This window comes from Passer domesticus, chromosome 3 (genome assembly GCF_036417665.1).
Source record: "Passer domesticus isolate bPasDom1 chromosome 3, bPasDom1.hap1, whole genome shotgun sequence".
Classification (NCBI taxonomy): Eukaryota; Metazoa; Chordata; class Aves; order Passeriformes; family Passeridae; genus Passer; species Passer domesticus.
Window position 1 is genome coordinate 30,481,170 of NC_087476.1, and position 27,230 is coordinate 30,508,399.

At 36.3% G+C, this 27,230-nt stretch overlaps 1 protein-coding gene across 50 annotated transcripts in view; it reads left to right on the forward strand.

The window, feature by feature from the left end:
* The window catches only part of RIMS1 (regulating synaptic membrane exocytosis 1), a 305,873-nt gene that overhangs the window by 266,163 nt on the left and 12,480 nt on the right, over nt 1-27,230 (forward strand). The window lies entirely within an intron of this gene.

The window sequence follows — 27,230 nt, forward strand, 5'->3', positions numbered from 1 at the left end:
CTAATACAATACTTTATTTTTTGTAAGTAATACTGGCAAGTTGAGGTCAGTGATTTCAGATAAATTAGATGATAACATGATGCTTCATTAGGAGCATAAGCCTTCCAACTCTTTATTGTGACTCCAGAAATCTTAAAAGCTTCATATCAGCATAGCCTCTGGGAACAAAAGCCTATACAGAAAGGTAAAAAAGGGAAGAAGAATGTTTTAAAGCCCCTGTCCTGCTCCTGAACCCCAGTGAAGACTTCTGCTTTTGTCTTCATTGGGAGCAGGACCTGACCCTAAGGGTCCTTTCTTACTAAGAGAAGGAAAACAAAAAGAAAAAGCTTCAGCCTAGCATGCAATGCACTCATATTTCAGCATTCCTCTCACATAGTCAGGGTATCTAAAATAAGGTAAGTAACAATATTGTTTATTTATATCATCAAATATTTTCCCCCTTTCCCCTGATTTTCTTTGATTGCCAGGTGAGCAGTAGAATTGATTCTTTTACATTAAACTTGGTCAGCTCTAATAAGAAGATTGTTATACTTTTCTACACTACTCATGAATTTTAAGCCACAAAGTATATAATCATGCAGTTGAACCAAATGATAAATTAAACTGGTGTATTTGAAGCCCAGAACTGTAATTAACATTGTGTTGTTCAAGAATGCACTGTGACTAAGTATGAGACTAGAATATAGATAGTTGTACACAGTAAGATGCTATTTTAGATGTATCAGAATCAATGGCGTGCTCTGTAAGTAATAAAAAGTGGTGTTGTCATGTAGAAAGGATTTCTATGCTGATATTTTGATCCACTTAGAATCTTAGCTGTGACTTCCAAGCACTTCTCAGTATCTTCTATTTAAAGCTCACATTTTCCTAATCCTCGTAGAAATGTACTATAGCTCTCCAAGTTTTGCTTAGAGTAAATTTCAAAACAATAGGAATTTTGCAAGGAATGGAACTTCTAAAGTTTTCCTGAAACTCAAAGAGCAAATCAAATATGAAAAACATGATTATGTATTATTCATGATGGTAAAACAGTTCAGAATCATCTTTATCTTTTCTTGTTTTGACTCAGGCTGAGAGTATTATCTATGGCATAATCAGAGCTAATAAAAATGTGTCATTTTTTGTCAGTCACTAATTTTGAGTTTTGTCAAAAATCAGCGAACTAAATTCATGCATTTTTTAGAACAATATGCACATCAGACTTGATAGATTTTCCAAACGACATGGTTGGAGGCTAAGTACTCATGTTCTAAATCAGAGACCCACTTCCCTTCCATTCTGTATTATACAAGATGAGAGGAGAAATCTAAAAATGTCTATTTCATTTTAATGTGTTGTGCAACTTATTAATGTCTCCACTATTGAGATTATAGAAAATTTCTGTTATGACAATGTAATATATACTGGGTACTTCTTTTAAATTTATTATGTGAAAATTGTTTCTAATAGTCAAGTTCTGAAGTTTTGGAACTGGTGTGAAAATTTATGGGCCTCAAAAAGTGGTGCCAAGTAGGAACCTCAGGAACTGGAGGTGTGCTGGTGATGCAGTATATGTATTTTAAAGGAAGTATAAAAATATAGAAATAAGTGTGTAGCCTCCATCAGTTGTTCAGGTTTTATTTCTATGACATGCATGATTATAAGTGAGGGAAGCATGACATAGTTGTTTGTTTCTGAAAACTCAAAATAGAATATCAGAAATAAAAATGCTGATTTTTTTTAAAAGTATAGGTTCTATATTCTTATTAATTGAGTAGATCTGAAATTCTAGTTACTCCTGTCTGCAAAGCCAGTAAAGTTTATTACTGTCTTGCTGTTTGCACTTGAAGAAATGGTCAAAAATGGCTGAACTTGACTTTTTGTAAATAATTCTTCCTTTTAACATACTGCATGGGCTTGATGTTATATAAAAATGGAAGTGGTGTGTATGGAACTGCTGCAAGGTAGCTATTATTTATTATTTGATTTTCTATTCAGCTGAAAAAGGAGTGTGTGTGTGTGAACCTGTGTACACATGTTTGTGTCTACACATACACACATGGATTTCATTGCACATGTGGAGCAGATCCTTGCATGCTGAAGTTAGAGGGACCAGTAATGATTATTTTACACACCCTGTTCAGTGCTGTTGGAAAATATTTATTCAGAATATGAGCCTTATAAATGATTAGTGAAAGAATTGGTTTCTATTTTTATGTAAACCTGCAATGACATTATGGATTTTTGATGCACCTTCCTTTTGTGTTTAAGATTTCATAAAACTTGTAGTAACTGTTCTGTGAAATGCCTACTTAATATGTATTTGTTCATTGTGCCCACAAATTGGATAGGTTAGACAGTTCACCAGGAAAAGCTTTTAATCTTCTTCTGACAATATTCCTAATGAAAATCCAGCTCTTCTTATGTTATCACAGTTACAAAGAATAAAAAGAAAAGGAAAGAAAAAAGAAGCAAAACTCCCCAAATGACCACAGAAAATTGAAAATAGCTCCAGGCATACATAACCATTTTAGCTGTAATGCAACTTTTCTAGCTTTCTTTGTCAGCCTTATTTTGGTAAATAAATATACACATATATACAGAAGAAATATGTAACTGCCAATTTTCTGAATATAGCAACTAAACTTTAAATCAAGGAAAAATTCTAAGGGAACTAGCTTAGAGTAAAAAATCATCATCAGTTGTCTTGATTTTGTGTTACAACACTATTCCTTTCTACAGAAAATCTTACCTTCTAGTTTCCATATCAATGAGGCCAGTATTGATCATATCACATTTTGATTTGGGGTTCTGGGTTTGTTTTGAATGAGATAAGAACTTTTGTAATAGGAGGGAAGAATTTTATCACACAATTTGTACCATATATAGAGACATACTAATGCATTTCAAAGTGGATAGAAGCAATCTATCCCCAATCACTCCAAAGGGCGGGTATCATCGGTGAAATGAGTCCTGGAGGGAAGGAAAACCTTAATCTCAGATAAAAAGAAGTATTCCCATCCCTGGATCCCTTTCAGTTCTGCTACATGCAGACATGTGCCTTAAGAAAGCAAAAGAACTCCTCCCTTTTGCTTTCTACCCCTGGTCAGCAGATAGATGATCTTTCTGAAGCACTATTTGTAGAAGCATATTTTTCTTCTCTTTAAGTGCCAGCAGTGGCTTGCAACTATTTTGAAACAGATGAGAGTGGAAGAGATGTAGAGAAGGAGAGCTAAGGAGCTTAGAAGAATGGGCAGCATTTCTAGTTTGACATTACACTGATACCAGGTCAATTTTCTCAATGAACATACCTTGCCATGTTTATGGTGTGAACCACACACCATAATGAGATTTCTCTGTGTAAGAACCAAAGTTATTTGCTTTCCATCTTCTGTTGGTGAAGTTCAACATCAACAACCTGAAATGAAGCCATAGGCATTAATGTTTCAAAGACAAATTACATACCATGAAGCAGAGCTGAAATCAAGTGTTGTCACAAGGTAAAAACAGAATGAAGAAAAATTATTTTCATTTATGTGTGTCTCTGAAGTGGATACTTGGAGGGAATCTTGAAGTGTTTGTCTGCTTCCCTCAGGAAGTAACTTGCAACCTGAGCAGAAACACTAAATTAGAACATATTTCCTTATATAAAAATTAGAATTTCCTGCTAAGGTATATGTTCTGTCATTATCTGTAATTTGCTCTAAAAAGAAGTGACTTTCTCTATGTTCTTTTGAATTAAGCTCCAAATTCCCAATTTCAGATAAAATTGTATCATCTAAGTGAGGAAAAATTGTTGCTGAGCAGTAAAGTTCTGATAGGGGTGCATCCCACAGTGTATCTATGCTCTTTTTGTGAGCTCACTGCAGCTTAAAGAGCTCTTCCTCGTCCAGTTGATTGTCCCACCTTTCACCTTCCAAGACTGGTCTCAAGGCAGCTTTCTGTCATGGCTGGATGATAGAAGTTAAGGTAAAGATTTAGAAAATAAAACCTCATCCATTACTCTGTTGATGGAGACTGTGATGGTTCACTGGAGGTACTTAGTGACTGTTAACAAGCAGTCAGGGTTGTGCAAAAAAAACCCCTTGCTTGAAAACAGAAATTTAAGCAAAGCAATGCTTAAATTGAGCCTTCCAGACTCAGAGCTACCTCATTTCAAAGCAGACACTGGCATTAAAAAAAAAAAAAAAAGAAAAAAAGAAAAAGAAACCCAAACAAAACAAAACCAAACACAAGCAAACAAACAAACAGTCAAAACCACACATTCCCTCCACCCCCCAGTCTGTTAATCTGTTCTTAATTTTCTCAAGGTTTTTTGTTGGTTTTTTTTTTTTTTTGAAATGCTGGTAGAACTATTTTTCTGTCCATCCTTGTAGTAATTTTATGGTAAAATGAGAGGTTTCCTACAGATCTAGATAGGATGGACAGAAAAAGCAGATAGAAATAAGAAATAACATATGCTGGAGGGTGAAGGCCTTTGGGATAGGGATGGTTTGTTTGTTGTCTTTCTTGAGAACACCATTGCTTGTTTGCATAATTCTGTTTCTTTTTTACAAGGATTGTGGCAACCTTTTCATGCAGTTGTCAGGCTTTTTTTTCTCCTGACATTTCAGATTGATTGATTGAATGACAAGGATGTATTTCTAACCATGATTCTTTTACCTCATAATGTGATTTTTTTTTATTACTGTAATGAAAGAAATTGTGCTTATTTGATAAGAAAAAAGTGCTAGACAAAAGTTTAAAATACTTTATCTAGAATTCAGTAAATCATCTATTATTATTAGACTGCATAGAAAGCATAGGAATCAATAGGGAATACTGGATGTCAAGAAGAAACCAGCAAGGAGGGAGGCATCAACTACATTTGTTAAAACAAGCCAGAGAATGTCCGTTCGTTGAATTAAAGACAAAACTCACAGGCAGATTTTGTTGTTATTTGATTGAGAGCTAGAATATGCTGCTAGAATAGGATGATGAAAGTGATTTAGAAAGTATGTCAGTTCCTGGTAATCCAGGGGAAGGACTCTTGTGGATGGTCCTGTGCTGGGCCATGAGTTAGACTCGATGATCCTTGTGGGTCCCTTCCAACTCAGCTTATTCTGTGAACATTCTGGGATTCAGTGATGGGGGAACTTGAGGGTAGAATAGTCTTTCTGAGTAGCACTCACTGAATCACAGAATGTTCGCAGAATAAGCAGAGTGAAAAGCTGTGACAATTTAGATTACAAGTTCATTCCTTTCAGAATGAGTAATGAAAATTTTCAGATAAAAAAATGCAGAAGATATTTGAATCTGAAGGACAACACTATCAGAAACTGCTATAATAGCAAATCAGTATAAATTGGTTATAAATAACTTTTATATGTGTATCAAAATTACAATAAAGTTTCCAACAGTTAGAACAGAGAGAAAAGTATCTTAAATCTCTCAGAGCATTTAGCACAATAGGGAAAGCACCCTTTTTTCTTGTTGTTTCTTTTCAAGCATAATACCCTTTTGCTGTTTTCATAAGATTTCTTTTCTGATATTACATTTTTGTATTGCCATCTCTTGTTCATCCAAGTGGAATGCTACAAGATACCAGATTTTCTAATGGCAGATTCAGAAAATTAGCTTGGAATTCAGAATTAGTATGAGTCTTAGAGCTATAGCTTTACCTCACAGGTTTAACCTGCTCTACTGTAAATCACATGTTGTTTTCTGTCTTCTTAAAGGAGCATTTCCAAGTATCTGCTTGTGTTGGGCATTGACCTCTGCAAGAATGCTTCATATTTACACATGAGCTTCCTTACCTACAGCTATCTCTGTTTCATTATCTTAAGTCTATAGGGTTTCAAAATCTTTTCTGTAACTTTAGACTGTGTGTACTTGAAAAGTAAGTTTCAGCAGCCTAGCAGAAGTGTGGTGGTCTGTCCTGCAGCTCCCTCATTAGCCTTGCTTGTTTGTTCAGTATTATCTCTGTGACAGTCTTCCCTATCTGGGTTGGGGTTTTTTTGCCAGAGCAGGCCCTTAGAGCTTGCTCTGCATAATTGTGATGATCTATGAGGATAATGGCTCTGTTGCACAAAAAGAAGAATGTAAGAAGATTGACATTTAGAAGGATTTATCTTTTCAGTCAGTCTAAAAAAGTCTTTAGTGAGGCAGCAGGGATGGCCATGGTGCCTTAGGGGTGGTGTCAGGATCTGGGCTCTGCACCTGACACCCACAGGAAAGAGCAACCCTGGTCCCAGGAAACCTCTGAGCTGCTCCTGCACCCAAATATTTCTGCAGCAAGGGGTGGGGAAGAAGGGGAGGGAAATGAGCAAACAGATGAAGAATATTGAAAAAAAATAAAAATACCTGATTATTTTCATAAGAGGAAGTCTTTTTTCTAGTAATGATACTCAATTCTTTGAAACTTTTGAGTGAATGTAAGCATGTTCTCTTTTATTTACTGTTGCCGTCCTGCTGAGGAATTCACTACCCTGAATAGAAACACAGTTCAGTTCCAGTTACTCATCTTCCAAAAGATTTCCTAATAAGGGCTAGTATTTTCAAAGTCCCACTGCTCTGTTGAATTAGTGCTACATGTGGTTCTTTTCCTTTTTCCTGAAATGCAAATTGTGACTTCTTCTCCTATTATGCAGTTGCCTGACTTGTACTCAAAAGTATTGCTCTGCTTTTGTGTTTGCAACTTCTCCCTAGATTTTTAAATACAGATATAACTGCAGCCATAACTGTTCTTAGGGCTGTTTCCAATATGTAAGTAGCTTGGGGTTTAGGAAAATTTATAGCTTTCCAAAAGTATAATCTTGATTATGCCTAAACTGTGTCATGCATATCTTGTATAATTTCAAAATATTCCAAATGTATTTAATAAGTGTAGCTTCTCTGCTATGTTTACATTGTATTTTCTTATGAAAGGTCTTAGAAAAAGGCCTACTTATAATTCTGGCTATATTTAACTGAGCTCTGTTTAAAGAAGATTTTTATTTGCTTTCTTATCTGATTCACACTATGTTCACAAGCTTTACTTTGTGCAAGCATAAACACAGAGTTGAAAGGATACCAAAACTATGACAGAAAAAGGAAATAGAGTGGAGCCAAAGGACTACCAAGAGGGAAGAAAACTGTACTATCTTCACATTAAAAATTTCTATGTAAGTGCCTCTCTTTAAGAGAATGTCAGTCTAAAACTTGTGTTTTATTACTCTTCATATACTTGCCTGATTAGATCCACAGATTGTGTTCTGGAACTTGTAGAATTTGAGAGTACCTGTAGTGATTCAGAGGAAAAATGCTCTTCCTCTGAGCGCAGGAGTTCACTCCTTTCTCATGCAAGAATAAGTCCCTCTTTGTTTAGAGTCAAATGACTGAGCTTCATTTTGCTAGACCTGATTTTTTTTTCCTTTCAGAAGCAGACCTTTTCTTATCTAACATAAACTTTGATTTTTTTAAATTTAGATAGCCTGATCAGCACAATATTTCAGATATCATATCTCTAGGTTCAGTAGGACCAAGAAATTGTGTAGTTTGGTAAATTTTAGAAAATAAAATAAATAAATAAAATAAATTAAATTAAATTAAAATGACTTTGTAAAAAATCTTGAAGGTTTTTTTGGTTAGGGTTGGTTTTTTTGGTGGTTTATTGTTGTTTGTATGTTTTTTGGGGGGAAGTTATGGGTTTTTTGGTTTGTGGTTTGTTTTTTTTTGTTTCATTTATAGAACATTTTTAAAAATCATACTTTTGATGATAAGGTTTTGGTAGGCTGAGTTTAAAAAAGGTTCATTTAGTGAATCCAAAGAAGCATTAGATCTAGAGACATTATTTTAATCTTATTAGGACTTCTGCATGTGAATGGGAAGATAAACTTTGAGAGTTTTTTCAGTAACTTTTTTTTGGCTAGGAATAGAACTATTAGCAACAGAATCCAAATAAAAAGCAATAAACCTAACCTAGGACAAAACCCTGTTGTTTATGAGAGTTTTCCGAGGAAAATAATAATGATGATGATAATAATAATAATAAAACTTGCTGCTTTTACTGCAGCTGATTGTGTTAGTGTATTTATAAAAAAAGCTGTATATCAGATAGCTGTGTAAGTCTGCAATACAGCTAATGGCCCTTGGATACTCCAAATTCTGTATAATAAGGAATGAAATATGCAGAACTCAGTATACTTATGGAAAAATATTAATATAAATTTTAAAAAAATAAAATTTTTTTGCGAGCTATTAAGGTAGATGAAAGATCATTTTCAATCTAAAAATTTATCCTTTGGTCTTGAAAGGACAAAATTTAGCTTGAGTATTTCCTAAAATATCAATAAATATGAATGACAGTTTTAAATAAAATGCTACCACTGTCAGAGCAGGTATCACTTCACTAAACATTTCAGTGTTGCTGAATCTTTTTTTTTTCTTTAAAAAATTTCAGCTTAAAACTTTCACCCAGCTTTGCAGAGCCCTCTTGGTACATAAACTCTCCAGCAGGAGCTTTGCATATGGATAGGAGAGAGTCTGAGCACACCTGAGTCACACTCTTAAAAGCAATTTTCCAGAGCTTTTCAGGGATCAGGAAGGGAGGTTGGGTTCAGCTGGCTGAGAGCCAGGTCACAGCAGCATTGCAGGACACGAGTGGACAGATGAGAAGCAAGGACAGGCCCTGGCCTTGGACCCACAGGCATCAGTCAGGCAGTGTTTCTGCTCCCCAGGGCTATCGGCCAGTCCAATGCTGACTTTGTTTCCAAGAAGAGAAGGAGCAGCAGTTTAATGTAAACAGTGTGACAAAGGAATTAGATCTCGATTGTATAACTTTTATTACCCAGAGTACTCTTCATACTTTAGATGGCATATAAATTAAATGAACATAAGTAATAACCATTTTGGCAAGTCTTAAAATAGAACAGAGATAGAAGAGATGAAAACAAGCACCTCATACTACTTGCTTGTCCCAACTTGCTTCCTAACAACCAGTCTGACACACTGAGAGAAAGGAAAAGGGGAATTGAGGCACCCAATTAATTTCTTCTTCAGTACAAAGCGTCTGCTCCCTGTGCTTGTGAATGGCTTTCACCAAAACATACCAGAAGTGATTGCTTCCTCAGCAAATCAATCTCACTGGTGAGAATTTTACAGGTTCATATTTGAATAACCCTTTTTTTAATTTTTTTTACGCTGTCTTTTCTTTTGTACATGTACCGGAATTTAAATTAAATTTTGAGTGATTTTTGACCACTCCGTTTTAGCCAGTTTATTGCATGTTAAATTTTCTTCAAATTGCCAAGAAAAGACAAAGACAAAAAACAATCCCAGGAAGTCAGAGATGATGGGATCTCTAAGGCACTGGCATGTTGTCAAACTACAATTATTTTTTTATCCACTGTGACATGTTTTTACCATTTTCATTAGGCTTTGGAATGTTCTGCCAGCTTTTCTTTATTTTGATAAGCAGTTTTTAGAAGTGATTTCCATATAACTTCCAAAAGGGGTCCAATAGTGCAAAATGATATTTGTTTATATCTGTATTGATTTCTGTGGTGGTGTTAGGTGCTAAGTATGTCTGTTATTTGTTATAACTTTGAGTACAGCACAAAAAGACTGTGCAATGCTGAAGTTGAATTGTTGTTTCCTTTTGTACAAACCTCAGTACAGTTACTTAGACCTCAGTACGTGTGGCCTCTGTGTGTCCTCAGGTCTGTCTCAGCTTGCTTGAATTTACTGAAATTGGACAATTTGCTTAGATTTGCAGACTGAAGTCTACAAATATTTAACTGTAGTGCCATAGAGTTAAGACATTCAAAAGGCTAAAGATTAAACTACAGTATCTGTTCAATGAACTCTTGTGGTTTTATCCTCAAAGTTACCTTGAGAATTCCTTTGAAATTACTTAATATTTATAGATATTCTTGATGCTCACAGGCAGACACTCACATATAGTTTACTGCATTTACCCATACAGCCATTTTTCATATTGCAAAAATTCAGTTTCTGATGTCCAATCACTTCAAAAGGTTCACTTTACCAGGAGTCTTAGAAATGAGATGTTTTAATTCTTGGAAGCCCTACATGTCTGGCCATCCTAGCAGAAATTCTCTGTGTGATGGAAGCTTGACTCTACTTCAGGTCGAGCCAGGTCAGTGCTCAGCCCAGAGGAGGCAGTTGTCTTTCTGCTTTAATTCCGTGATCTGTGAAGCACAGAAGTTTCATGGTTATATAAGATTGGGTGGGTGCCCAAAACGGTTCCTGCCTTTGAAGCTTGGGTTAACTGGGTACCTTTGATTTTATGTGGTGATTGGAAAATGTCAGTGTGAAACACTACTAAAAGTCTGGGGGGGGGTGGGGGTGGTGTGTTAATAGTGGATTTTGTGTCTTTGGGAAAAGAATCAGTGTCTTGGGAATCCATTTATTTGCGATGACTTCTCTGGTTTCAGAGCAGAACTTGTCAGATTGACAAGTTATCTTAACACAGGTGTGTGCAAATGGATTTCCTGTTTACAGAGCATGTTAAAATATCCAAAAGCTCTTCCAGGCAGGAATATCAGGGTTGCTGTAGCTCTTGGTGACTTTATTTATAGTTCTACCATTTGATTAGATTTGATGGTGTAAAGTGTTCTCTCTCAGAGCATAGCCAGACTTAAATACTGAATTAATTAGGAATAGATGTGATGTAGGATTTATGTATAAAAGTAGATAAGTTTGACCCATTATTCTGTCTTTAAAAGTTATTCTACTAACACTCTTCTGTCTGAACAGCTCTTTTCTAGAGTTCATGGTCAGGGCAGGGTGAGGAGATTTCTTTGACAAGGCTCATCTGCTTTCTTCTGTCTGGACTCCAAACATTAACTGGGAAAGATGTTCAAGGGGCATAGAAAAAAACCTCCAGGTTTTATACTGGTAGGGTTGATTTGCTTTTTGCATAATTAAAGTTCTCCACTGAAGGAGTATTTATTGCTGGAAAAGAAATAATTCACCAGGAAAACATTTTGAGGGCATCAGTTGTCTTTAACCTACAGGCATACCATGTTAGGGACCAGGTTCTTCTGCCTAGGTAGAGATACTCCACTGCATTCTGAAGGGGTCATCACTTCAGAAAGGTCACACACAGGATCCAATCTAGTAACCATATCCTGTCTCCAGAGTTCTCAGTAGTGATCCTTGTGAGGCACAACCTCCCCAATAGATGGGTTTGGAAGAACTGAGTTGCATTTATATTGTGCTTGGTTTTTCTTGGATGTTGAAAAACTCACAGCTCTGGGTATATATCACAGCAAGAGAGCTATCGTGTTGGAACATCTCTGGCATGTGTTGAAACAGGCAATTTTAATATATTTATGCAGGGATTACAGTCACAAATCAGGAATTAGCTCATAGGAATTGAACCTTTGTCATTGACTGGAGAATCCAGGAGAAAAAGTTACTGAGAAGGTGGTGGAGAAATTGTGATGGGTTTCAGTAGCAGTTTACAGTATTCTTTAACAGCATGTACGTAGTTGAAAATAGTTTTATTTATTCTTGCACAAGAAGTATTTTTATGTTCCATGCCTGCCTATAGGCCTTCACCCTATACTGTGCTTCATGGAGTGCTTCATATGTTTATACCCAACTTGGGAGCAATGTCAAGAAATGTGATGGAATCCCCTTTTAGCCAAGGTGAACGCTCTCCCAGTCTGCCTCAAGCAGTTTCTGGTCCAAAGTTTGCCCATGGCCAAAATCCCAAGAGAGTGACTTTTCTCAGTTAGTTACCATTCGATGGTAGCAGGCTACCAGAATGCCATTTAAAGTTTAGTGATTTGTGCCAGGGGACACTCTGTAGAGGGCAAAAAGCCCCTCTCCAATCCTAGTCTTTATGGTCCAGAGACAAATCTTTCTGTGCAAATGCTGATGACTGAATATTTGACATCATGTATTGTTCCAGTTTTGATTTAAAAAATAAAGACCCAAGGTTGCATCTAGAAAGATTTGAGCACAAATCTTCCAGCCAGTAATTCCCACTGCTTAGCTCTTCAAGGAATCCCATGAGTCCATCTCTTTCAGACTGTGTTTTTCTCAGTAGACCTATATGATACAGCTGTACTTCAGGAGCTGGAGAGGGATTTGGGATCTAGAACATGAACCCTCTCCTTGACAGCTAGAAAGAGGCCATTTTTCAAAGCGGACCAGGAGCTGCAATCAGAAAGGATGGGAGTAGTTCAAACAAATCTAGGTGTCCACAGCATAGCTGTCAGTTCATCACTTCAGGTTTGCTTTCTAGGCAGCAGAAGGAAATGTTCACTTCCACACATGGCTTAAACATCCTCAAGTAAATGTCTGAAATAGGAAAAACTAAGTGCCCCCTAAAATGTCTGGTTTTCTGTATATGCTCTCAAAGGAGTCTGGCATGACCAGCTCCAGTGCAGCATCTATAAACACTTGAAATTTAGTGAGCTGAGTCTTACTTGTTCTGTACCCCGCCCCTTTCCTTGGTCCCCCTCAGAAACAAGGGCTTTCAGCTGCCCCAATCCTTCATGTCCTTCATGTAGCTGAATCCTGCAAGGTTTTCTGTTTCCCATCTTGCAGGGAGGAGAGGCACAGGGCAGAGTTGCTTGAATAGAGGAGGTCTTAAAAAATAACCACCTCTGGGCTACACAAAGTAGCCACATTCTTGTTCTTGCAGCTCTACAATTAGCAATATTGATAAGCAATAAAGCTATGCAATAAGCAAACTCTGTCAGAGCGCCAGGCTTGAACCTGATGGGTGATAGCTGGGTGATAGCTATGTTGAAATTACAAATTCAGGAGTGCCTTTGGTGCATTTATTTTCCATAGATACAACTGTCTTAAGATTTCAGATTCTATTTTTGTAAATTTTGCTGAGATGGTGTAACTCTCTGCCTCATAAGTGGTTTCTTTCATTTGCTCTGCTGATTGCTCAGCATCCATACAGTGTAGTTTTCTAAGATTCTGTGTGAATGCTGGACTCTCTGTGAATGCTAATCAAGAGGCATAGTTATGTGTGTGTCTGTTTCATATTTTTGTATTAATTTTTTGCACAAAAGGAACCATTAATATGTTTATGTTAAAGAAAGTCAAGTTTTCAGCCTCAGAAGTAGTGCCATGGAAAACGTTTAAGAAGCCCATTGGTTAATTGTTTTAAATGTGATCAAATGCCTGGTGATCTCCTTAAATATCTTACTTTTTTTGATGAGCAAATGTCATCATTAAAACTAATACTATGTAATTGCTTGAATCTTTCCAGTCAAAACAAAAACTGAATAACCGTCTAGATGGAAACGTCACAGTGAATTGTAAATTTATTGTGAGTTGAATTAGTTGTGCTCTCAGCACAACTGTCATGATCTAAGCCTTTCATACATTGTCATCAGTCAAGTAGAATGTGTAATACCAGCACCTGTGATACAATGTCTATGATGAAAGTATAAGTACTTTAACCTTTTTTTGTGTGTGTACCATTAATAAAAATATTACTTTTTTCTAGGATATGGAACTGCCAGTTTTTGCATGCTGGGAACATAATAATGCTCTTAGTCTTGAAAGGGCAGCTGGGGAGCACAGCAAGCTGCAATGTGCTGTCACTCACCCAGTGCTGCCCTGTGCCTGGTGCTGGTACACTGAGCAGTAAATATGTTATCTTAGTCTTACCTGCGGGCTGTGTGTCAATGCTTTTGTCAATACTATGCTTTCTTAGTATTGTTTAAATATTACTTTTTGCTTATAGTTGCAAATAGGCTTTTGCTAAAACAGTAAATATTTAGACAGCATGAAGTTTAGTTGAGTTAAAAATGAGGAAGAGAAATAGGAGGGCAAATCAAATGTCCTGCTGGGTCAGTGGTTGATCCCATAAGGGAGGCTGAATGGTGACAGAGGAGACTGAGAGGGATCTCATCAATGCATGTGAATATCTCAAAGATGGGTGTCAAGCAAGGAGTAAGGGCTGTAAACAAACATAAGGAGGCCCACCTCAGCATGAGGAAGAACATTTTTACATTGAGAGTGGCAGAGCACTGGCACTGGCTGCACGGGGAGGTTCTGGAGTCTCCTTCTCTAGAAGCATTCAAAACCCACCTGGAGGTGTTCCTGTGTATCCTGCTCAAGGTGACCCTGCCGTGGCAGGGGGTTTGGTCTGGGTGATCTCCAGAGGTACCTTCCAACCCCAACCATTCTGTGATTCTGTGATATCAGTTTAAGGTGACAGATGTGACATCTCCTGACTTTCTTCTCATGTTTTACTCTTTATCTGTGTTGATGTGGTGCCCATGACTACAATATCGACAGTACTTATGACAGAAGCCATATGCCATAGGGAAGCAGGATCATCAGTTTTTGTTAAAAGAACTATATATGAAATGAAGTTGCAAAACTGAGAAGTGAACATTGATGCTTTGCATTATAACATTATTTTTCCACTTAAAGAGATTCCCACAGGCATGCCAGTCAACATGTTAGCTGCACAGGTAGTTTATCTTCATGCATAAAAATGGTCTCTGTTGGTGGGATATGCTTATTTTTAAGAAATCAATTGTCTTGACAGTCTGAAGCTTAAAAATCCCATTGATTTCAGGGCTTAAGAATTTAGCCAATAAGACTGTAGAATAAATGGATGACTTTTTGCTGATTTTTTTTCTGTTGTTCAGTTTTCTATTCTCTTAGAGCTGTAGTAAGAGTATAGCAGTCATTTTGCAATCCCAACTGGAGTAAGAACTGCTATCGCTACTATTTAAATATGTACTGTTGGACTTTGTAGTGCAATTTATTTTATGTGCTCTTAATTCACATTCTGAATTTTATAGTTCGTGTCAGACCTCTTTACTAGTAGTGATGATTCTTTGTTCTTTGCATTGTTGGCAGCCGTAGACCTTAAAGCATTTTACAAAGGAACGGTAAGTGCCATTGTCCCATTTTATTGAGGAGCAAACTTCAGGACTGCAAGTGATCCTCTGAAAATCCCACAGTCTGCAGAAGAGCCAAGACTTCCTAAAAAGCTTACAACTTTAACTGTGAGGTTAAAAGATATTTGTAACTGTTTGACAGTAATATAGTGTGCATGTATGTGTGTAACCACTTCTGTGTAATCCTTACACAGAGGTATTGTTTTAAGGAAAGAGTCTGTGGGACATTAAATTTCCATACTTTAAAATGCATCTATATATCACTTACATATAAAACATGTTTAATAATGTTTACAATATAAACCAGGACAGTGTTAGCTTTCTTGAAATTGGGATCTGTGGCTGAAAGCAATAAAATGTTTGATGCCCAAACATGCTAATGTAGGACTCAGCTCTGTGCTGCTGGGGTATAATGTGGGCAGGCTTCATTTAGTGTCTTCATTTCTTGTGCTCTCCCTGTAAGAGTGTTTCTGTTTGGGGGATTTTAATTAATTACTCTTTAGGGGTTACTTGCTTTAAGGGTAAATACCACAGATCACTCCTTGCAGCGTAGTTAGGTTGTTGACCACAAGCTGAGTCAGGACCTGACTGTAAGAAGATTCCTAAAGTCTTTTAAGCTGGGAACTCAGTTGAACTATGAAGAAATGCATAGGATATGTGAACAGCTCATTAATTATATTAAAACAGATTCATCTATCACTGCGTTGCCTTGCAAATGTGTATGTTTATACTCACATCCTTTTGACTGTTCTTTTAGCTTATGTTTGGTACTTCAGAACATAGCATGGTGACATTTGTTATCCTTGATGGCACAGTGCTGAACTCTCTGTAACAAGATGTTTTCATTACAAGTACTAGGTTTTTTTACCAAAATAATAATTATCACTGCCAAAATGATCCTTACAAAATACCTGAAAATACTGTGGGTACCTGCCTTGCTGAATAGGAAGGTAGTATGATAAGAGATCACTTAAGTGTATACAAGATGTCTTCATGTAATATGTCCTGTCTTGTAGATGTCCTTTGTAATTCTGAAGAAAAGCAGAGCAGAATGTCACCATGATTCTGAGTTGGGGCTTTATTTATCATTGTGTTGTTGGGATGATTAGAACAGAACATAATGTAAACTCACAGATTGAGAGTTGTATTAAAAACGTAAGACTTCTTTATATAAATCATATCCTAATAGCAAATATTTCAAATTTTCAGGCACCATTTTGCTGGAACAAGAGTTTATAGGCAAGTTAACTTTGGTTTCTAAAGTGTTTTATTTTCCTTACAGTTGAAACAAATAATGTCACATTACAAAAGTATTGAAATTTTCTTCAAATATGATGTATTAAGTATCTTCATGATGGTGAGGTCCAGTCCTATGTATGCTTCATGGGGAATTGCCCCATGGACATCTATGCATGATGAATTTGGACTTGGTGAAAATTCTGCATGTTTTTGTGAATATGTAAGACAAAAGAACTTCTTCTGGATGTAGGGGAAAAGAAATCTAACAACACCATGCACTTCAGATTTGTTCTAAATAACCCATGCTTTTATATTTCGTTTGATATAGTCAGTGACTCTGTGTAGCCCAAAGTTCCTGTGAGGATGACAGAAAAATGTATAGGAAGGTTAAGGCCTTTGAAAAAGTTTTGGTCTTCATTGGGCATCTTCCTCTTTCCCAGTGTGGCATTACACATAGTGCAGTCTTCAGAGAAAGACCACCACTGGGCAAGGGTTGGAAAAATTGATTTTACTTAAACATTTCAATGGAAAAAAACATAAATTATTCTAAGAATTTTTCTGACTATATATTGGAAGATCTTGACTTGAGAGAAATGCTTTCAATTTTCCACTATAATATATTCTTGTTTAAAATTAAATACGTATATAAGAAGCTGAGGAAAATAGGAGCTATCATGATTAAAAATATTCTTTTAAAGACAGTATGCAATCAGGCACATTGTGTGAAAGGATTATTAAGTAAAAAAATTTTTAGATTTGAGTCATTTTTCAGTTACATTGGCTCCTGTTACCACTGAAATGCAGATTAAAACTCACTTCAAAAGAAGGCGGAGATTGTGTTCATTACATATCTTCAGTAGTATGTCACTAACAGATAGGGTAAATCTTGTTATTGATGAGTCTTTTTCAAAGATATTCTTTTTCTAATACCTAACGTACTAGTTTTGATATTTTTCATAGCCTTCAGATGATGTCTTTAATAACATATAATTTTGGTGATACAAAGACTGGAAAATAGTTATTATAATATCTATGTATTATATTGAAGTTTATTCAAACTCACTTTTACATTGTTCTTATTCTGGCAGTAGCTATTTCTTTTAATTTATCAAGGAGCTTCACAAAATTTCTGTTTTATGATATTCGCATTCCCTCGATGTCATCTTTCACTGTGATTTTATTAGACGTTAGCTACCAATTAGATAATTGTATTATGTCCTATCAGACTTTACTTAGTCAGGAAGGTAGTAATACCAGCTTTATATAAACAAGCCGGGTTTTATACACTTCTTATTGTTTGTTGTTTTATCTCAAATCTTCTGTTGTATTAGATTCTGTTGTACCCGTAAGTTTTAAAGTCTGACCTATTATAGAGGGTATAATAAAATAACTGCATGTTTCCTTAAATAGTATTTCCTAATAATAATGGAAGATTGTGCTCTGATCTTAGGTTTTACCTTATGTGACTTTGATTTATTGTGTACATAGGAATCTTTTTTTTTTTCTGTGCATATATTATGTTTAATCCTTACTTTGACAGCATCTTACCTGTGTGGTATTTATGTGTCTTACTTTTCCCTGCTATTTAATTGGCCATTGCTATTTTTATACCAACCTGTACTTAATAGCAGCTACCCTCTCACACTTAACACACGCCCAAAAAGAACCACTCTCATTAATGATCACAATAATCCTAGGCAGCAAATAGAGGTTTATCTCTCGGTTCCAAGAAAAAATACTATCTGAAATAATTTGTGTAATAGAGATAATAAGAGATTAGTGCATCTGTTCCAAAGAGCCTGACCTTCAAACCATTAGCTCTGCAAGATTCAAGCACCATGGTGTAATCCTGCTATGAAAGGCAAGTTTGTTTTACTTTTGTATTTTATGATCTTCATCCATGAGCTAATATGTATGGAAATCCCTGGAAAGATGTAGTACTGCTTGGCTTCAGTAATAGAGTCTAAAGTTACTGTAAAAGGCATGTTTCTGTTTAACCAATAGTAAGCCTAGAACCATGAAAATAGGGTTTGTTAATTATATTTTGATTTTGTGCTGTATGCTCTGGGGAGCCATCTTTTTCTCTGCTACCCACAAGTAAATTCAGAATTCAAAATCTGTGGTTCATACTGGTTGATTGATTATAGCAGATTTTCATGTTTCTTGTTATGATGTGGATTTGAAAATTTCCCTTTTTACAGAGCTGTGCAATTTTCTGCTGTCCTTTCTCATTTTCTTTGGTGCCGATGCTGATGTGCAAGTTTTATTTTCCAGTTTAGCATTAAATGGTTGTTATTTCTTCATCTGTGATAGATTCCAGCCCTCTATATCAATACAGCAGGAAGATGTAATGCTCAATCATAGCGTCTGCTTTTGAGTAATACACAGGGAGGAAAATGGCCTGTTTAATAGTTCAAAACTAGTGAAATTAGCTTTGTATTTTATTTTTGTTAATAGCATACATGGAACAACATTTCTGGATATTGTATTAGTTCAAGACGAGTTCCTTTGATCCTTAAACTTGCTGGTATTCATGCACAGTTGCATTAAAATATGTCTTTCATATAATGTTCTGTTTTAGTTGGCACAGCAGTTTGGAAGTGTTTTCACTTCAGAAATATCTAGAAGTTTGGGAGGGAATCAGTTTTTTTTTTCTGTAGAGATAGGCTGTATTAGCACCACTTTTTTTTTCTCCATCTCATTCTGCCTTGTGTTTGAAAGGGCTTTAAAATTTTGCAAATGCTCATGCTCTGCTTCTATTTATTGGCTGTAATTCAGATACTCTCAAATATTATTTTATTATATATATGGCTAATTCTCCCTTTTGTTTGTATTTCTCTTAGCTTTTTGTCGTGTTTGTAACAGATTATTTATATGATAAATCTATTATAAAACAACCCAATAGTCACAATAAAAAGTCTTGCTTTGTAGTAAAAATTTAGTGTCATTTACCAGGGAAATCACAGAACAACTCTTCCTGTATTGGTTCACTTTTTGCCTTGTGCCTGTTGACTGTTGTCTCATCTGCTTCACCTTTGAGAAAGGCAAATGCTTCCTTGCTGAGCAAGGTTTGTAACCAAGAGAGGAAAACTGGTGAAAGTGAGAAATGAGCAGCCATAGGAACTGCAAAAATAACCTCTAATTGCCTTTGATGGCAAAATGCAAGTGTTACAGAAAACCCTGCCGTGTCACACTGCTCCCTACCTTGCCCAGGTATCAAAGCAATACTGATGACAGGTTATTTGTGCTGGAATCTGTCTGTGGCACAGCTGAACTTCTATATCTTGTCAGTAATGCTTTCCTCAGAGGGTATTTGATAATGAACATAAACCAGCAATACTGGATGCAAACCTTAGGATTTCGTAGGGGAGTTATGCTGGAGCATTCACTTGGGAAGTTTGGCTGAACGATGTGTCTCTGAAGCAGGTCTTTGTGTGCAGTTGTCCACTTTCAATAATATAAACAGAAAGGGAACAATTATATCTTAGAGTTATGCAGTGTTTATCTAGCACAGATCCGCTGCCCAAGGCGTAGATGTTTTTACCCACAGATGGCTGTAACTAATGCAAACCAGAGTAAGCGTAATGCCACAAAAAGCTCTTTGGAAATGGAAACATTAAGTGACTGTCTCGCTCACTACTTACCTGTCTTAACTACTACTGTGAATAAAAAGCTGTTTCAAAAGATAAATTTTTGTACCAGGACCACTATTAACTGGATTTGAACTCTAGGTGATCAAAATAAAGAGCATCGCCTGAGTTTTCAGCCTCCTTTCTGGAAGTTATTAGCTGGGCTGATCTCAAAGGTGAGAGGTATTATCTGCACATCATCCCAACCTAGCTGGCTTGGAACTTTAGATAGTTACATTTTTAAAAAAAATTCAAAAGCAAAGTAAGCATTAGCACAGGTACTTTGGCTGAAAAAAGAGCATGGTTATAGTTTACTATAGCCGACACTTCAGTGGGATCACTGATGGTGCTACAAGGGACAGCAGTGCAAACAAGGTTGCAAAACAATATGCAAAATTTTGTCTAAAGTTGTAGAAAGTTTAAATAAAAGTTTATTTGAGGTGTGGTACTTTGGAAGAAAAATTGACTTTGTAGAGAGTTTAATATTTCAGGATTCAGTGGTGGAAGAACAAGCCAAGTTTTTGGTCAGCCTTTGTGTTACACATCCAGAAGAGTAAGTCAAACAGTTTAATCCTGGAAAGGAGGTTTGGCTCTACAAATAAGAAATATTTGGAATTATTTTTCCTGGGATTAGGAGAAGAAGCATAAAGGAGGAAAGGCTGTGACCCAAGGAGCTTTCTGAGGTGCTGTAGAGCCATGAAGCTTTCCCTCTGTGTGTTTTTTATTTAAACTTTGAATGTCTGTTGAGTTTCCCTAAGCAAGAACCTGTATGGGAGGGAACTTCTGTGCACTTGACACAAGTGCAGTGCTTTGTGTAAAACTGCTCAAGGTGGCAGGCAGCTCCTGGAGCCTTTGCCAGGTGCAGGCTGAAGACAGGTCTTGGGAGACTGACATGCACACATTAGCAGCTCCCAACATCAGCATTTCATTCCTACCATGGTATTGTATTGACATTAATCTTTCAATTTAATCATATTTTACTTAGGTTTTTTAATTTAACACACATCATGAGAGAATTATATACCATACAGCTATGTATTTTTCAAAAAGGCAATATCACCTTCTAAGCATAATTTCTAAAATTATCTAGAAGATAACTTCAACTATTGCACTTAATAGGAAATCTGTGCCTTAGCAATGGAAATACATGGACATTTCTGCATAGGAGTGACATGAGATATACTGCATAACTACTGGGGAGGATTTTGAGTTTGTCATCTCTACAGTATTTGCAATCTTAAATTCTGTTGTATGTTTATTAGTTGAAATGAACAGTTTAATTTGTGGCATTTTTCTCCTGAATTATTTTATGATACTTGAAATAACCAGAACTTTACCACAAGTTGAAGATCTACAGAACTGTATTGTGCACGTTTTAATTTTTTTCCTCATTATAATTCTATTTGAAATAATTCACTTCTTTTGGCTTAACAAATGCTGAGTAATTTCCTTTCTCCATTCTGGCTCTAATCACCCTGAGAAGGCGCATTGGTCCCTACAATTTCAAATGCTAGTTGATAAAGGTGTGTTAAATTAATTGATTCTTAACCAATTGCAAAATGAAATTATAATTCATTTTCAGAATAGGCTATCAGAGAAACAGAAAAATTTTACATAGAAACAAATATTGCAAAGTCGGTTTCCTCAAAAGAAAGTTTAAAAATGAAAGGGGCAATTAAAAAATGAAGTTCTGTTCCCAGAATGTACATGGGCATTTCAGAGGCAGTGAAACTTTTAATTCTGCTGTGCTCAAGTAACATTTTCTGCTGCATAACTGTAACTTAGTATTTAATACTAATTTGATGTTTTCTCGGGTTTGCGGTGTTTCAGGTGGTTTTGTACCAAATTCATGCAAAATAGGTCAAAATCACCAGGACAGAGAAATGTGATTCTGAATTTATCTGACTCCTCATCAAATGTTGACCAGCAGCATTAAAAAAATGCTTGACCATTAAGCAAGGTTGCTAAGAATATTTTGTGCTCCGCTCTGCTTGCACATAACTGGAAAATGCACTGCTGACTGAATTTTTTAACCTTTCAGCAATATATTATGAAGTGCTAGCTGGCAGGTAGTTCAGTCCTTTTTTCGCTGCAAGGCCCTGTAATGTAATCACAGTTGTAAAAGGAACTTGTGAGTGAAGCAACTTGATCATTCCTCGCAGTGCTGCGGTGCCAAGTGCTTACAGGATAACGAGGGAGAGGCAACGCCGGGACCCCAGAGATTTATTCTACCCAGAAACCGCACAAGTTATTTAAACAAAGGTGAAGCTGCTTTAGGTGCTGGCTGCTTGCTGAGGATTATATTGTAGCCAATGTTTAATTTTGCTTAAACCAAAGGTAAGCTTGTATTTTCTGTGTTTTACTCTGGTGAGCCGTTCATGAGTCTTGATTTAGCAATGTATGGTAGTCCAGAGTTACAACTTTGCAATGCTACTGTCACTAAAGAAAAAACAGAGTCAGTGTGGTACGGTGCTGATCTGATACCTTAGAAACGATCTCTTAAAGGCAGGTTATTAACATTTTTAAAGGGAAATGTGATACCCACCTGGGAGTTGCTGGTAGTGGTAAAATAAAACTTAGATGGCTTGAAAGTTGCAGTCAGAGCAAATCAAACTACTGGAAAGGTAAAGCATTTTCAGATTGTTTCACTGGTTGGTAATTGAGATGAAAAGGGAGGGACTCTTTCTGAAGCTGTAATATCTCCTGGTCAGTATGCTGTGTAATTGTGTTAGGGTTGAGCTATTATTCAGATACTTTTCAATTGTACAAAAAGGCATGTAACATCTTTTTACTGGAGGATGCTTTAGCACTAGTAGCTTTGACAGTGTTTTAATTGACAGGTTTTTGGAGATTATTAAAATAACTAGACTTTGGGCTGCCATCATGTACAGCACATAGTTCTCAGGAAATTTTTTGAAGATGCACAGTAATAGTGAATTTCTTTATTAGTGATGCCTTATAAATTTTCATATTGGTGGTATCATCTTGTAAAATATTGTCTTTTATTATTCACGATGTTGTATTATGTTTTAATAATAAATATTGAACTGTGAAGACTTACTTAAAAGGACTCAAATTTACTAAAATTGTTATGGCTGCCTGAAACTACAAAAGACATCACTTGAATATGTATAGGTTCCTAATGAAATGAAATGTTGGTTTAGTTTATCTGAAAAAATCTCCTTTATTTTTCCTGCATTGCATTTCATTTTCCCCTGCTGTATTAATTGCAAGCTGCACCCCAGCACCCTTGCACTGGACAAATGTTATCTCAATACCATATGTCAGTTCTCTGAGAGGGCTTGGCTGGTTAAAATAATGTTGTAATATAGGGCTGTGTTTTAAATTAAAAAGGTTGTTGTTGAAGTGCTAACATCTCTTTTGAGCTTATTATTTTGCTCTGTCTCACATTTTCCTCCCATCTAACAAAAAAGCCAAGAGTATATGAGAAAGTGAGTGCTTGATATTTTATAAACTGTTTATATAGTAAATAATTTGTTGGAAACATGGGCTGTTGTTTTACTAACTGAATTTCATTGAAAAAGGCTTTAGGAGTTGAAGAACATGGCATGTGTACCTATTATCAGCTTCACTGACATATTCTGGTTTTATATAGCTCTTTGCATATGTGTGAATAAGATAATTAAGATGCTTTCATTTCTGTATGTTTATAAAGTATGATTAGCACAATCCCAGAAGTAGAAACTCATTGCTATAGATCATCTTTGATTGCCTCACTTTGGCTGACAGACAGGGGCTCTTTTCATTCCAAGTATGTGGACAAAAAAACTGATCTTCATAAAGGATTTTCAGAAGCCATAACTGATCTTTTTCTGACCAGACATCCTTGTTTTGCCTTAAGATACATATGTCCTGGTTAAACACAGCTTTTCTCCCTGACATGAAAAAATCATAAGTATCAGAATAAACATATAAAACACATGCTTGTTTCTACTTTTCTTTTTTACTTTTTTCAGTAAATATGTCTAAGATATCTAAAGGAGATACAATTTGTAAAAGCGGTTGCTTAAAGTTTTGAGACCACTGTCAGGTCGTAAAAAATGGCCTGTTTTTCCACTTCTTGTTTACTTTTGTTTTGATGCTTTGCACTATTCCTGTCATTTGCTCTCAATGTGCTACTTCTGTTTCATGCAAGCCACTAGGAGCTGTTGGATAAGTTGCTTTGAAATCTAAAACTGTTAAGAGTCTGACTCTGCTAGTTTGATTTTCAGTGAAAAATACATTCAAAAGGTGAGATTCTGCTGTACAATGTCTAAATGCCATCAAAGCATTGACATGAATTCAGTGAAGTCTCCTTTTCTTAGGATTGGTGCTTTTTGTTCCTTTGCTCTACATATGTCAGAAAAATATATTGTGTATATTAAGGGGCTAAGTGTACTATCTTTTATGTATTATCTGAAAGTATTTATTTGGAGTGAAAGGTGTTTGCCAAATGAGTTTGTGGCTTTATAAATACAGTTTTGAGATACAGTTTATTCCAAACTTCTGATAGAATTTTGGAATATCAGCTGTAAAGGTAAATATTCTTTTGAGAAGGTTTTGTAATTTATATTAGCATCAATTTTTTTGGTAGATTTGTTTGAATAAATAGAGATGGGAAGAAGTATATGATGGTTTATATTTGGATTTTAAAACTCAGGATCTAACAGAATATCAACAGCATTCTCCTTTTTTGAATATTTTTGTGCTATTTGGAAGAAACACTTAAAAGAAAATTACTGCAATATTTCACGTCTTTTTACAAAGATAATTATATTCTGGAGAGTATTGCAGAGTACACAGAATTGAAAGTAAAGGGGAATATAGCATCATATAAAGTTTAGAAACTTGTGTTGTTGAAATTTTTATTTAAATGTCAATTTTTTTTACTATCTTCTGTCCATAGTCACTATGCACTTTCAGTCTTAGTGATCAATGCACTGCTGAGTTCACCTGAGAGATGTACACATTTAAAAAATCAAATACTCTTTGAACTGTTTATTCTTTTTCTTCTGTCTCTGTTTTAGGACCATAAGCCAAGGAACACTTTTTCAGTGTTGTTTTTTAAAAGCACTACCAAGTGCCAAGTGAGGGGGATGCTGCAGAAATTGTAACCCAGCAGGCCTCCGAGCAGCTTAATTTGAAGTTGTAAAAATCACTAACACATCAGAATGGTCCAGAAGTAAATGTGCCCTTGGCTTTTCTTTTTATAGATCTTTGAAGCTGACCCTTACTGTTCCAGTTGACATAGTCTCGTTGGTGTCTCACACACAGTGTACAAAACAACCATATGGTCACAGTCCTGTCAAGTTTCTGTCAGAGCTGGCTTGGAGCTGTAGTCCTTTTAGGCTTTCTTTGAATGCAAGAGTGTAATTGAGACTGCAAATGAATTGCCCTTGAGCCTTGCAATGACACTTCTTATGATCCCTTTCATTAGTAGATTTAGCAGTGGTGTATGCTTTGTTCTCTGGTGTGTTCCTTTGAACGAGTCATTAATTTTCACATACTTGGGTGCTGCAAATTTAAATTTGCTTCTTTTTTGGGTCCTCAGCAACTAGTTGCCCTCAGGTATGATTCTGGGTAATGTTCACTTAAGGCACCTCTCCCCATAGGCAGCACATAGAGGGTCATGTCAGGATTGTCTTCTGCCCTGCAGTGGTCTCTAACACTGTCCTGTTGATTAAGCTGCCAAGCTCATGTCCTTGCACATTCTTGTATGTCCCCTAGCCTTGACCCTGTAATATGGCATATAATATGCACCTTGGCACCTTGGATGCTTTGCTCCAGTAGCCCCTCGTCATTTCAGACTTCCTGAGCTGAAACAAGAGCAAAATGTAGTAACTGCCTCCAGGCACCACACGGAGCACGGAGGAAAAGCCAGGCCAATGGTGATGCCATGTGCAGCCATGCCTTTGCTAAGTGGGGTGGGGCTGGGAGGGGGGAATGTCTGGCATTGCCCTCTCTGAATTGGATTTACATTTAGAATGTAAAGTTAGCTTTGAGGTATCTGTAGTAGGCCACCTTAAATCTCTAGATAATATCATTGACCCTCTCACTGTAATTCTGTTGTCAATAGCTCCTGGCTCCTGGACTTCAGAGTGATTAGGATGTACAGAAATTTGGAACACATCAGATGCTTTGATATTTTATGCAGATATAAGGTAGAGCACAGCTGCTTTTTGCTGTGCTTTGTTACTCAGGTCCCGGTCTTTGTTAACTTACTTTTGTTGGGGAAAACCAAAATCAAGGGCTAGTTTCTTGTCAGAGCAAACAGGAATCACTATAGTCTGTATTTATAATAAGTAGATGGAAATAGCACATTGCACATGCTCGTCAGTGTGTTACAGCAGGACTGCTGCAACAAGCCTGCTGATTAATTGCAAAATGCTTACAAGATCTGTATATTTCATAGCTGCAGGTGGCTGTTTATGATGCTTTGGGATCAATTATTAAATATGAAAAAATATTCATCACAATTGCTTTGTAGTAGCTTTTCTCTAGCTTGTCCCTGTTAAGCCAGGTGTTTACATGTAATTTATGCACATCAGTCTGCATTCCTGCATGCAGAAATCCTTACACAGTTGACACAGCAGAGAAGCACATAGACCATTCAGAGTAAATTTTACATCTAACTGATATTCAATATATAGACATCTTCAGTCTGCACAATGAATATAGTGTAATTTACACAGTGCATCCAAATTACTGTGATGTATTATAAAATTTAATTATACATGTCAAACTAATAAAGATTTGGAGCAGGATCAAGCATTCTCCAATAGGCACCCTGACAGGAGCAGAAAATCTCAGCGTGTCATAGCATAGATATTGAACTTGAATATTTTATGAACCTGTATTATTCATGTAAAGACAGCATTCCAAGGATATATGCAGAGCTGTTATATTAAAAGTAATACAAGATAAAAGTGGAAGTTTTCTAAAAGAAGTATTATCAATAGCAGGGAAAACACTGGTAGTTGTTTGGGTCCCTTATTTCATTGTGCAGTCAAGTCAGGATTGGAATTGTACCCCAGAGTGAGTTCACTTTAGCAAAATACCTTTAGAAATAGAAGCAGCTCCCAACTCATCTGCATGCTAAGCACCTCCCTCCCTCACAGAACTAGGTTTTGCTGAAAAGCTTACAGGAGCAGACTAACAAGATAAACCATCTCTTGACTTTTTGTGTTAAAATTGCAAAAATAATGTATTATATCATGTAAGATATGAGATGCATGAGTGACCAAGGTTAAAACTTCCAAAACCTGTGCAACAAGTATTTTGATTCTTATCAATGGGCAAAAGCAATTTTCTCTATGCCACAAAACTGTTGCTGTGTTTCGTCATTCTGTTGGGTTACTGTTATATTTCTGATTGTACTTCAGAATATTAAGATTGAGATTATAAAAGTAAATAAATTGGAGGACTCTAGTTTTCCTGGGAAACATTGTGAGTATTAATATAAGTTATAAGGGGAGGCAAAAGGATGCTTTTGATTCTTCAACCTGAAAAGTAA